Genomic DNA, 13,289 nt, shown 5'->3' with positions numbered 1-13,289 from the left:
AGACTCAAGACTCCGGCCCGTGTCCAGATGGGACTCTCCTTTGCATGGAAGACAAGCTTGGCGATCCGGATATTATATTTCCTTCCTTGTAACCGACTCCATGTAAACCCTAGCCCTCTCCGGTGTCTATATAAACCAGAGAGGATGGTCCTTAGAAGGCCGATCACAATTACAATCATACCATCATAGGCTAGCTTCTAGGGTTTAGCCTCTACTATCTCATGGTAGATCTACTCTTGTACTACTCATATCTTCAATATTAATCAAGCAGGAAGTAGGGTTTTACCTCCATCGAGAGGGCCCGAACCTGGGTAAACATTGTGTCCCTCTCTTCCTGTTACCATCAGCCTAAGACGCACAGATCGGGACCCCCTACCCGAGATCCTCCGGTTTTGACACCGACAGAGATGGCGTACTAAGCAAGCTTCTCCTCGTTCTGCTAGTTGACGGGACACATCAAAAGTACTCCAGTGTATAGAGCCTTGCCTCTAAGGTAGGCCCCACATGGTTTGCCTCTTTCTTAGTTTAACATAACGCGTCAAGTCGCAATTTTTTTGTTCACCCGTGGTAGACGATCCTCCCTCCACCAAGTGGACAACCAGTACACGTGTCAAATTACCACGTGGGCTGCCTTTTCATACAGAAATGAGCTCCACCGTGTACCCGCGCGGGTGTGGTTGGGAAAGAGACGAGAGTACGTGCACCGTGCGTGCACCTCTTCTCTTCGTGCACGTCCCCCACCTACGTGGGTGTGTGTGAGAGAGATACAAACCTAGACAGATGGCATGTGCGTTCATGAGTGTTTTTTGTTTTGGGGGGGGGTGATTTTGTGATGTATTTGTGGGAATATGTATCAACGACATCTCAAACAAAATTTTGCATGCAATGTGTGTAAAATGGAGGCCTATCCATATCATATATAGAGGGCCGGGTGATCCACGAGAAGAGAGGGAGGGGTCATAGATATCGATAGAGTCAAAGAGAGGATCTGGTGGGTGTAGGGGTGGGCATAAAAACCGACCAACCGAATACCGGACCGATACCGAAACCGAATAAACTGAATTTTTGGTTTTTTGTGCTGCCACAATTAAATTCGGTTTTTATGTTTAATAACCGAATTTAAATCGGTTAGTTCGGTATCAAACCGATAACTGAACAAAAAACCGAAGTGCAACGAGTTCCTGACTTCCTGACTCATATACGAGGCTCCCTCCGTACGCTCCCGCGCGTAGCGCCAAACGCTGGCAGCCGCGTGCGCGTCTCCACGCTACAACCACACATGGTACAAAGGCCCATGCATCCTGTTTGTCCCATGTTTTGACTAGTACTTCTACTTTTCTTGACCTGGGCCCACCACTAACTACAAGTTCCAACGCAAAAACTAGTACTTCTGGCGGCCGGGTGGAGTGTGTAGCATTTGTTTAGTCGCACATCACTTGCGAATACTCAAGGGGCAAGGCGCTGGGTGATATAAGACCATGAGGTGCTTACTGATCAGACTAGAAGCACTTGTTGTTGCATAGTAAGCACTATTCGGTAATAAACCGAAAATTGAACTGAAGTATCGGTTAACCGGAAAATCGGTTAGCAATTTTGGCTTGCTATTTTCGGTTTCCAGTTTTCAAAACTGAATTTAAAAATAAACCAAACGGTACAAACTGAATTTTTGGTTTCTACCGAATGCCCGCCCCTAGGTGGGTGAGTGCGAGATCGATGAAGAGAGCCATCAAAATTTTGTGTGTGTGTGTGCAAGTCAAAGATATAGGGCGACTGACCTACCGGAACGTTAGAGGGCACATGTCATGTTTGTGTGTGGCAGGGAGACATGACTAGAGCGCTCGATATATCGGTGCGTGTGTGGGAGGGGGTGGGGGGAGGGGTAGGAAGAGGCCTAACTATAGAGGTAGAACGACTCATATATGTGTTGAGAAGGAGAGACCCAGCTATGTCTTGAGGGAGATCGGTCGACATCCATACATAACTGATGGACGGGAAATAGGATGGGACAGAGAGAGAGAGAGAGAGAGGGAGAGAGAGGGAGGGAGGGAGAGGGGTAGAGTGCTAGATGGGTGATGGAGTTGCTTCTCGAAGATGGTGGGAGAGGCCTACTAGACAAACTGAGGGTTGAACTGCAATATTATCAATAAGAGTGGGGATGTGTTTCTGTGTGTGCCTGTGCATGATAGATCTGTCGGGATGCATCCATGGATGATGAAGGGTAACCATGTGTTTGGTAAGCAAACCTAACTAGATCGGTAGATCAATTGTTGTTTGTCGGAGGAAGGGAGAGACATAACTAATGAGGTACATCGACCGATGCGTGGGGAAAAACGAGTTATAAGGACCTAGCTAGCTATATGTATAGCGGGAGATTGGTCGGTGTACGTCCATTTGTTAGAGGCAAATAAGGCCCAGCGAGACGGATAGACAGAGAGAATGGAGCTAGGAGGTGGTGCGAGAGACCCAGCTACTAGCTAGATAGGGGGAGGAGTGTGCGGTTTTGATATCGATGAAAAGAGGGGTGAGAGTTTACACGTGTGGGGGACCGTATGAGAGACAGGAGGCAAGGACACATAAAGGAGGAGATTGAAGGTTCGTGTGTATGTTGTAGGCAGACATCGCTGGAGAGGTTTATCGATCGGTGTGTGTCGGAAAGGAGTTGTGGAGACTGTGGGAGAATGACCTAAAAAAATGAATGTGCGCGATGGATAGAATGCTGAGGGAGGGGGAGGGCAAGGAGGGCGTGTGCATGCATGAGAGAAAGTTAGTGGTAGCTACAAATATTAGAGGATTGTGTGGGTGTAACAGACTAACAAAGATCATAAATTGATATGAAAGTGGATTCATATATTTGAATAGGAGATCATAGTGTTTTAAAGATATGCATGCATGAATATAGCGGTGATACGCGTGTTGTGGTTTTGCACATGTTATACCATAATGTGATAATGCATGGCGTTTGCAACTCACAGCTAAATGTCGAACAATCTAAACCATACTATACATCGAACAATCTCACATTTTATTTTAATTTGGGATAATGTGTGGCATTTGCAGCTTACAACTAAATATCAAACAATCTAAACAATACTATATATCGAACATTCTCACATTTTATTTGAATTTGTGGTAATGTGTGGTGTTTGCAACTCACATCTAAATACTTGTAGGAGTAGGGGGCGGGGCACCATACATAATGTGATAAACACATTATACATATGAGACATGGTTTAGATTATGAAGATCTAGCTAGAGCTTGAAATGTATTGTGATTTGAAAACAACATAAAGTGGATTCAAAAAATCGAGTTCGAGTTCATATAGTACACATAGTTCATATGTAACTCGAGATTAATCATGTGGTGTGCTGCAAAGATAATACACAAACGATGATTTAACTTGACAATAATGATGATTGTAGATCTTATTAAAATACAGAAACAAATTCAAATGCTTTGACTTCACAACAATCATTATTGTAGATCTTATTCAAATAGAGAAATGAATTCAAATTTAGTTCATATTGAAGCGGTAGTATATACGTTTGGAATGCACTAAAACGTTCATTTGAGTAGTAGGTTGCATGCATTATACACGTAGCGAAATATTTTAATTGAACATAACATGAATTCAAAGTTTTGAATGACATTTGTAGTGCGAATTGATTTGGTACAGTACACGTTAGGCTTGTCCCGAAATTTCAACCCGCGCCTTGTTAGCCCAAAATATTTAAGATATGTCTTTGTCTTGTTGTGCTCCGACAACACCCTCCATCTCAACTCGTGCCTTGATATTCCAAAACTACAACGCGCGCGAAAACTCCCACCTCCTGTGAAATCCCAACACGCAAAATGCCCGTGATACCCCTGAACCGAAAGAAACGCCTCAAATCGGTGGGGTACTTTCATGACTTACCCCACATTTCGGACAAGCGCGTCCCTAAGCCATGGTTCCCCAGTCCCATCCCATCCGCCCACCCATTCGTACACCGAGGCCGTGAAAACCTGCGAAGCCCCACACCCTCCTCCGTCCGCCACCTAGCCGGAGCCTCTTCCCCGATGACGTCATCCACAGCAACACCTCGACGTCCCTCATCCATCGTACCAGATGAGGATCTGTCGTCGATCTCGTCGTCCCGCCGGTTCAGCCACCCCGTCCTCCACCTCCAAGGAGCTTCCCCGACGTTCCCCTCGTCTTTCGCGCCACCTTCATTCCCACACCGCCGTCTTCACGTGCACCACCAGAAGAGCAGCATCATCACCATTTCCTGGGATGAAGCTGCAGCCTAATCGGCGCCACCAAAGAGGTTGTACACTAATCGCCGCATTTTCTTTCTTGATTTGATCTCACAGGGCTGCCGGCGCTCGGTCACAAGCCGACACGGCGCGGCTCCATCCACGGCGGCGCCGCCGGCCACTTCCTCCACGACACCGCTCCCTCGGCGGCGACGTCCACATCAGTAGGAGCTGCTGCTGCTTTATCTCTCGCTCACGCTGCTGCTCTGCTCTTGCTCTCGGTCCCCTGACTGGTCTGTTCTTGCTATTGCTCTTGCTTGCGCTACTGCTCTCGCTCTTGCTCTTGCTTGTGATGCTGCTCCGATTTAGCTACACTTCAGTCGACTGAATCGACTTTTGGGTTAGTCGATTTTCAGGGGGTGGGGGGGGGGAGGGGGGCTCGCTGGAGTTAAGGAAGAACCAGCCGCAACGAGGAGGGGGGCTCACCGGAGAGGTACCCTACTATCTATCTTAGGGTTCAGGGTTGGGGCGATAGTCGCCGGTGGTGGTGGGGCGGTGGCGTCGGGATCGCCGGAGAAAAATCTCGGCACGGGGGGGGGGGGGGGCTAGAGGGATGGTCGGGGCGGCGGCGGACCAATGGTGGGGAGTGTTTTCGGGGCGGGCGGGGCGGCGCACCGCCGGCCACGGGTGGTGGGGGTCGCTATTTGGCCGGTGGTGGCTGGCGGCTCAAGGGGGTGGAGGTTGAAAATGAACCGCAGGCCCTTGATTTCGTATCCAACGGCTGCAAAATCCACTGACCAGAGATGAAAAAGTCAATCGACTGACGTGTAGCCTCACCTCTAGTGCGTTCAGTTTCGATAATAAAATTCAGTTTCGACAACAAAATTCAGTTTCGACAGTTAAGTTCAGTTTCGACAGTTAAATTCAGTTTTGATAGTTAAGTTCAGATGAGCGGCTAATGTATTTTACATCTAGCACTTTGTGGTTATATATTTTACGTCATATATTGGAGATGCTATTAGAATTCCACTCAGGTTCACATTGTCTCTCTTGTCCTACTTCAGCCTCGGCGTCGTACAACTCACCGGAGCTGCTCCAACGATGAAACCCTCCATCACAGGGGAGGAGTACCTCTGGCTCCATCTCCAGATGCCTAAGATCTTCTTCCCCTCCTTCGACAACCAAGTTAGCCGAAGCATCCTCACCGACCAACCCAATCATGCTGAGATCGACATGGCTTTGCCAAAGAGGTTGTACACTTGTTGCATCTCTTTTTTACTCTACATGTTATATATATTGTCCACTGAGCACACGTAGTAATGTGAAATACTATTACTTTATCCTACTATATGACAAGCAGTGAGGTACCAGGAAACTTAGCTATCCGTGATGGACTCTCTTGAACGCCATCATTATTTATCTCTGCATGTTTGAGCTGTGCATTTGTCGATGGGCCTGGGAGTTGAGCTAGTAGGGCAGTGGCCTGGGTCCAAAGTAATAGAAGTAGCACAAAAACATTTTTTTAGTGTATGCTTTTCCTTGCTCAAGCCTGCCTACTAGAATCGCCAGTGCTTGAAAGGAAAAGTGAATGAAAAATATAGGAATTGTAAAGTTTCCTATGGTACTACTTTTCATGAATTTGGTGCAAAGGAATGGAGCAAAGGAAAATTGTAGGATTTGTTCCTTTAGTGTCTCCTTGAAAGAAAACCCGTAGGAATTCTAATTTCCACTTGTCCTCCTTTTCATATTCCTATTCATGAAGCACAAGACTAAGAGATAGTAGCATAATAACATTATAACCGTACATTTTCTTGTGGTTTGACTTAATCTCACCATGCTTCTTTGCATCCTGTGATCTTCCCATTCTTGTGAATCAAACACCCAGATTGGCAAAAATCCTGTGTTTTTAAATTCTCTGTTTTGCACGTGCATTCCTATCCTATTCCTGTCTATTTCCTATCCATGCATTGTTAGAATCCTCAAATTCAAACAAGCCCTTACACAATTACTTCTGTTACAGACATGAGTCAAAGAAAACCTTGTGTGGTTTGTCCAGCTCCTGCGGCGCTGTGTTCCACCCCATCTCAGTTGCTCCAACGATGGAAGGGTTCACCATAGCAGGGATCCGCTCTCCAGACTATCTTTCGCCGCCTCAGATCTTCTTCCCCGCCGCCGGCAGCCTCGACAACTGCATTACCATCATCAACTGAGCAGATGACCTTGAGGACTACACGGGTCCGCAAGAGAGGTCGCACTCTTCCGTGTCTGCTTACGTTATGCATCGCTTAATATGATGACATGCTACATTATTGTCATGTTCACCTATTAGACTCCGAGTTAGGTCCAAACTAATGCTGAAACTTGAGTTTTTAAATGGTTGTGGGGTACATATTGGGGCAGTAATCAGTACTATCTGGTTAATCTCGGGTGTCTACTATGAGTTTCATGTTGGGTGCAAACAAACATTAAAGAAGCCATTATCTGTATTTGTTAACTAAAGCTATTATCTGCCTGCTATCATTGGTTTTGGGTCTATCCACAGTTTGCTACAATCACTCTGGATTTGTGCATGCACTCCTTACATAATCTCACTATATATTATTCCTATGCATTTCAGTTATTGTACACAATGGAACTAATCATGTAGAGCAAAAGAGACGAGCCTTGTGTGGCAATAAAATTTAATGCAGACATCGCTCCATGGTGGGCGCAAAGGCATTCCCCCCTCCACCCATTTAGGATCGTAATCAAGAGGAAGATAACTGTTCTAAGGGGGATTCAGAAGGAGAAGACCACTCCTATTTACCCCATGAGGTCTTCGCTCTAACTTGGCATGCTGATGTTGCTAATATCATGCATATGGTGCCTTGCATTGCTTACTGTATACATCAAAGATGTCATCTTCTTAGTTTAGACATGCTTTGTGTCAATGCCATCTATTTAGTTTCTTTATCGTATATGTGAATCATGCAATGCCATCTTGTTTAGCCAGGCATCATATATGTGAATTTTGCAATGCCACCCTGGTTAGCCAGTCATCTTATATGTGAATTATATCATGCCATCATTTTTTATTACGTGTTAAATTTGTCAACAGTTTTAGTAGATTCAATTACTCTTCCTATGCATCAGCCATTCGGCACGGTCATGGAAAAATCTAGAGTGGAAACAAGGTCTTCAGAGCAGACAATGCTATCTGACGAAGCGCATGTCTTGCTAGTTACAATTAGCTCCTCAGAGGAGGATTCAGAGACAGATGACCAGTCCTATTTCCCCCTCTAGGTGCATGCTCTAACTTGGCAGGGTTATGTTGCTCATATCGTGCGTATGGTATCTTGCATTGCTATGTCATTTGCTTAGTTTTGACATGCTTTGTGTGAATGCCACCTGTTTAGTGTCTAATTACCATATATGTGAATGATGCAATGCCATCTTGTTGCAAGACATTATATATGTGAATTATGCAATGTTATCTTGTTGCAAGGCATTATATATGTGAATTATGCAATGCCATGCTGTTTAGCCAAGCATCATATATGTGAATTATATCATGCTGTCCTTTTTTTGTATTTCTCATTGCTTTTGTCGACAATGTTTGTATATTCAACTGCTCTTCCTGTGCATCAGCCATTTGAATTGGTGATGGAGAAATCTAGAGTGAAAACAAGGTCTTCAGAGCAGACAATGCTACCTGCTGAAGCAGATATCTTGCTGGTTACAGATAGCTCTTCAGAGGAGGATTCAGAGGCAGATGACCAGTCCTATTATCCCCCTGAGGTGTATGCTCAAACTTGGCAGGGTTATATTACTCATATCATGCATATGTTGTATTGCAATGCTTAGTTTTTACATCATATACACAATATTGAATGCCGTCTCCTTAGTTAACACATCATATATGCGATTGCCCTCTGCTCACTTCCTTAGTATATAAATCATATATTTGAATTATATCATGCCATGATGTTTACATAGACAGCATGTATCTGAATTATGGCATGCCAACCCATTTTCTAAAGACATAATATAGTTATATCATCTCATCCTGTTTACATAGTCATCATATTTTAAATTATGTCATTCTATCCGTGAATTATATCATGCCATCATGTTTCCATTGACGGCATGTTTGTGACTTATGGCATGCCAACCACTTTAATAGACACATCGTATAGTTATATCATGTCATCATGTTTACATAGTCATCATATTTTGAAGTATGTCATTCTATCCTTGTTTAGTTGGCCATCATACATGTGAAATTGTGTCATGCTATCCTGTTTAATTAGCCATCATATATGTGAAATTATGTCCTGCTATTCTGTTTGGTTAGACAACATAAATGTGAATTGTTTCATGCATTGTTTTCTTCCCTACTATCCATTGCACCTGTCTATCTTACAATGTCTGTACATTCAATTACTTTTCTTGTTTATCAGCCATTTCAACTGGAGGGGGTGATGGCAGTATCTGTGGGAGTAAAAACACGGTCTTCAGAAAAGATCGTGCTACCTGCCGATGCAGATAGAACCACTGTTGTACTTGCCCAAGAACCAGCCCCACCACACATAACCTAGACTAACGCAGATTGTACCCCTACCTAGTTGGACAGAGAACCAGCTATACCCCTTCTAACCCCAATCCCAACAGATAGTAACGCAGTTCCCGTTGACACAACACCCTCTCCACCACAGAGCACCCAAACATGAGCAGTTAGTAAGGCAACTGCAGTGCCCAAAGCACGAGGACCAATACTCCGAACCCCAAGTCAACGCTTAAAGCAGAAGAATAATTGTTCTCAGGTCAGGTTCCATAGCTATGGTTCATACTACTTTGCTCTTGCATCACTGTATTTACTCATACCAACTAATTTCAAATTTGAAGGATGCAATTGAAACTCCAATGGCGCAACAGGTATGTTTTAAACCTGTTTCTTTAATGTGTTTGCTATTGTAACTTGCTCTATGTTGATTTCAGTTTCAATTGAATAAACAGTTATGTTCTCATGCCATGCACATTACAAGTGTTGTTATTGATGTGTAGTTTCCCACACTTATATCCTGTCTATGCTGCTTTGTCTTAAATAGATATGATTCGAACTGTATCTATCTTGATTTGGCAACATAAAGCAGAATGATATAGACCATACAGTGACCATACTACATAGATATATGTCTGTTTCATGTTGTTATCCTGTCCACCTTACTACTGAACTACTTTACCAAAATGAGTTTCATATACTACATTGTAAACCTGTGATGTGTTTGTTTGTTTCTCTTTTAGAACGCGGATAGAATATTGGAGAAGAGTACACCGTTATGCAATGGTAAAGTAAGTAATGCAGATTAGGTTCAAGATAGTGAGACATCCCTGTTGGTCTCCAAGAAAGCTGATAAAAACTATGTTCAAGACACTGACAACCCCAAAGTCCTGTCTTGATGTAGTGTTCGAGTTACTGGCTACTACTACTGGCACCAGCTCTTCAAACTCGTTGCTTGAATCAGTTCGGCTTCTTGAGTCTCAACTTCAAGTTGAAAGACATCGATCAGATGTTATGTGACAGGAAGCCGAAGGATTGAGGAAGTCCCTGCAGAATTCAGATGCATACTTTATGGTGTAACAACAAGTGCTGGAGGATTTAAGCGCCAAACAAGAGAAAGTTAATAAGCTTGCTAAGCATCTTGCCAGCATTATGGGTACCCAGGATATTGTTTCTTGAGCTCTTCTGAAGTGGTTTCAGTTCTGGACTTGTTTTGCTGCGGTGTTTATATGCTGCTTTGTTCCCTATATTTGCACTGGTGGCGAACTTTGATGCCCAGTGGATGTAATATGTGTAATAGCCGTGATAGCCTAGCGTAAGTTGCTTGCTTATTTATTTCCTTATTGTCTTGTTTATTTGTGTGCTTGTAGTCAGTGCAGTTATTTTTTTGCGGTTTGCTAGTGGCCGCAATAACCTCTTTTTTTAAACTAGGCCACAATAACCATGGGCTACATATTTACTGTAGTTACCATGGCCCTCCTACGGGCCGTAAAAACAATGGGCCTTCTACGGGTCATAGACACAATGGGCCTTATATGGGTCGTAGACACAATGGGCCTTCTATGGGCCGTATCATCAATGGGCCTTCTACGGGCCGTATGTTCGGTTGGCCAAACATGGGCCAATAACAGACCGCATTATGGCCGTAAACGGGCTAGAGTTGGAATTGTCTGTTCATGGGCCGACCATAACGGGCCGTCGTTAATCGGCCGTATTTGATGACGCTATGAAAATGGCCCAACGTATTACGGGCCACAAACGGGCCGACTGTAACCACGGGCTGAATTTGGCCTACAAGCAGAAAATGACAGTAGCGGGCCGTAAGTAAATGAATGCTGGAAATGAGCCCAAGAATAAATGGGCCCTGAGAAGGCCAAACGATAACATGGGCTGGAAATGGCCCAATGGAATAACGGGCCGTTAATGGGTATAAAGTGATACACTGTTCATTACGGGCCAGTTTCACCACAGGTCGTTAATGGGTATAAAGTGATACACTGTTCATTACGGGCTAGTTTCACCACGGGCCATTAATGGGCCACGAGTTAAAAAGGGCCTCATATGGGTCGAAAGACGTCATGGGCCATACATGGGCTGACAGTTAAAACGGGCTGGAATTATATTGGACGGCCTAGATGACGCTACTGGGCCGAATTCGGATAGGTCGTAACGGGCCCTGGGTTACTGGGCTATAAATGGGCTATATGCGAACATGCCGTTAACAAGCTTTCCATGGGCCGGACCTCCACCTTTTGACCAAGTCAAACGGGCCGGCCTTTTCACAGGAATGGGTCTCTGTTGGGCGGTGCCACATGTCGATATATCATAGGCGCCTTCTGTCCAATGAGTGGATGACATCTATCCCAACGGTGAGCCGACACGTGTTTCCTCCAGCCAATGATGATTTTACACGTGGAAAATCCCCATTGGTCAGGGCTGTTAATGGGTTATCGGATCCAAAACCAGACCCGATAGCTTAACGGCGTTCCGTTACGGTGGATGCCACGTGTCGGCCACCCTTGACGAAAGCACTTCTGTGACGCGCGATTTATCGTCATGGAAGTGGACACTTCCGTGATGATAATTTTGGTAATGTCATGGAACACTTCTACGACAGCACAGGTATGACTATCTTGATTCTGTCATAAAATCGTCATGGATGTACATGCATGACAGAAAACGTGACCTACTATGACAAACACGTATCATCACGGATGTGTATTTTTTTTGTAGTGGCTACTTCCGCTCCAGACCAAAAAATCGTCACAAGTCCAGCAGTGGTAGGTACAGAAGTACCGCTCACAAGCAGTAGTACCGCTACCCTTTGAGGTAGTACCGCTACCCCTAGCGGTAGTATTGTGAGGACGAGCGGTAGTACCGCTCTCTGCGGGCTGTGAGCATAACGGTTGGATTTTTTCCCACCTATAAAAGAGGGTCTTCTTCCCCAATGAACCTAATCCTTTGAGCTCGTATTCTTCCCCCATTGTTGACCTTCTTCGAGCTTGCTATCTCTCAATCCCTCCATGGATTCTTGCTAGTTTTGGGGGGAAAGGAGACAGGACATCTAGATCCACATTTCCATCAATCACTTTCCCCTCTATGTGAGGGGAACCCCTTGGATCTAGATCTTGGAGTTCTTGGTGTTCTCCTTCTTGTTCTTCTTCCCATTTTCCTCCCTACCATTAGTTGCTTTGTTGGGATTTGGGAGAGAAGGACTTGGGCACTCCGTGTGCCATTACCATTGCATTTGGTGCATCGGTTTGAGTTCTCCACGGTGATACGTGGAAGTTACAAGTTGAGAAGCTTATTACTCTTGGGTGCTTGGTACCCTTGAGCTTGTTCCTCTTTGGTGCTTGGGAGCCCTAGACGGTTGTTGGTGTTTGGAGCTCAATCACTATGGTGTAAAGCTCCGGGCAAGCGTCGGGGGTCTCCAATTGGGTTGTGGAGATCGTCCCGAGCAATTTGACGGGTACCAGTGACCGCCCCCAAGGGTTGCCAAAGTGTATGGGTTTGATGACCTGTCACATCCCTACCTTCTGGTAATGCTCTAGGCTAGCTTCATGTGTGCATCATGTCTATTTTCTGAAACTTGAATTGAGGATTGTTGAAACCTCAGAAATCTAATTAAAAGAAGGGCAAGCACCCTTTAAATTGCATTCCGTGAATCCAAAATGCCCTAAAAATAGTTTTGTGAATTTTGGCAAGAGTTATATATCAAACCAAAGTTCTGGAACATTTTTAAGGAATTATCTGGTCTCTGAATTTAAATCAATAATCTATTTGAATTTGGGAATATATTCATAATATATAATGAATATGTTTTCAAATGCTTTGAAGTGTTTTATGTACTTTTGGAATAGTCCAGAGAGGTAACATAAAATATTTTAGAATGTTTTGGCATTGTTTGAAATTCTTTTGAATTTGAAAATAGTGGCAAAATAAATTAAAAAAAAACAGAAAAAATTAAAACACAACACTTACCTGGCCTAGTTACCGGCTGGCCCAGTTACGGCATAGCCCAGCAGCAGCCCAGCCCACCGCAGCCGCCACCGTCTTCAACCTCCTGCCAGTAGGCAGGAGGGTGTGTGCCTGACGCGCGCGCGCACGCGCCAGCCACTTCATGCTTGCCTGCTCGCCGCTGGACTCACCCGAGGGCCCACGCACCCTCCCAGGCCTCTCACTCTCTCCCATCCCTTCTCCCCCCTCCTCTGGCTCCCTCTCTCTCCCACCGAGCGGAGCTCGTCGCCACCGCTCACTGCAGCCGCAACCACCATCTCCCCCTTGCCTCACCGATGCGCCCAGAAGATCCGTCTCGACGTCCTCGACCTCCTCGACGAGCCACGAGGCCCCGGACGCGCCGCAACGCCGCCACCGGCGCCGTTTCCCTCGTCGTCCACCGAAGATCGTCGTCATCGATTCACCGCCTCCCGAGCATCCCCGAGCCCGCTAACCATCCCTACGGATCCGCTGTGAGCTCCTGCTGTTTCTCCTTTGCTCGCCCCCTCCGTTTCCGTC

Source organism: Triticum aestivum, chromosome 3B (genome assembly GCF_018294505.1).
Source record: "Triticum aestivum cultivar Chinese Spring chromosome 3B, IWGSC CS RefSeq v2.1, whole genome shotgun sequence".
Taxonomy (NCBI): domain Eukaryota; kingdom Viridiplantae; phylum Streptophyta; class Magnoliopsida; order Poales; family Poaceae; genus Triticum; species Triticum aestivum.
This window is presented reverse-complemented; position numbering follows the sequence as displayed.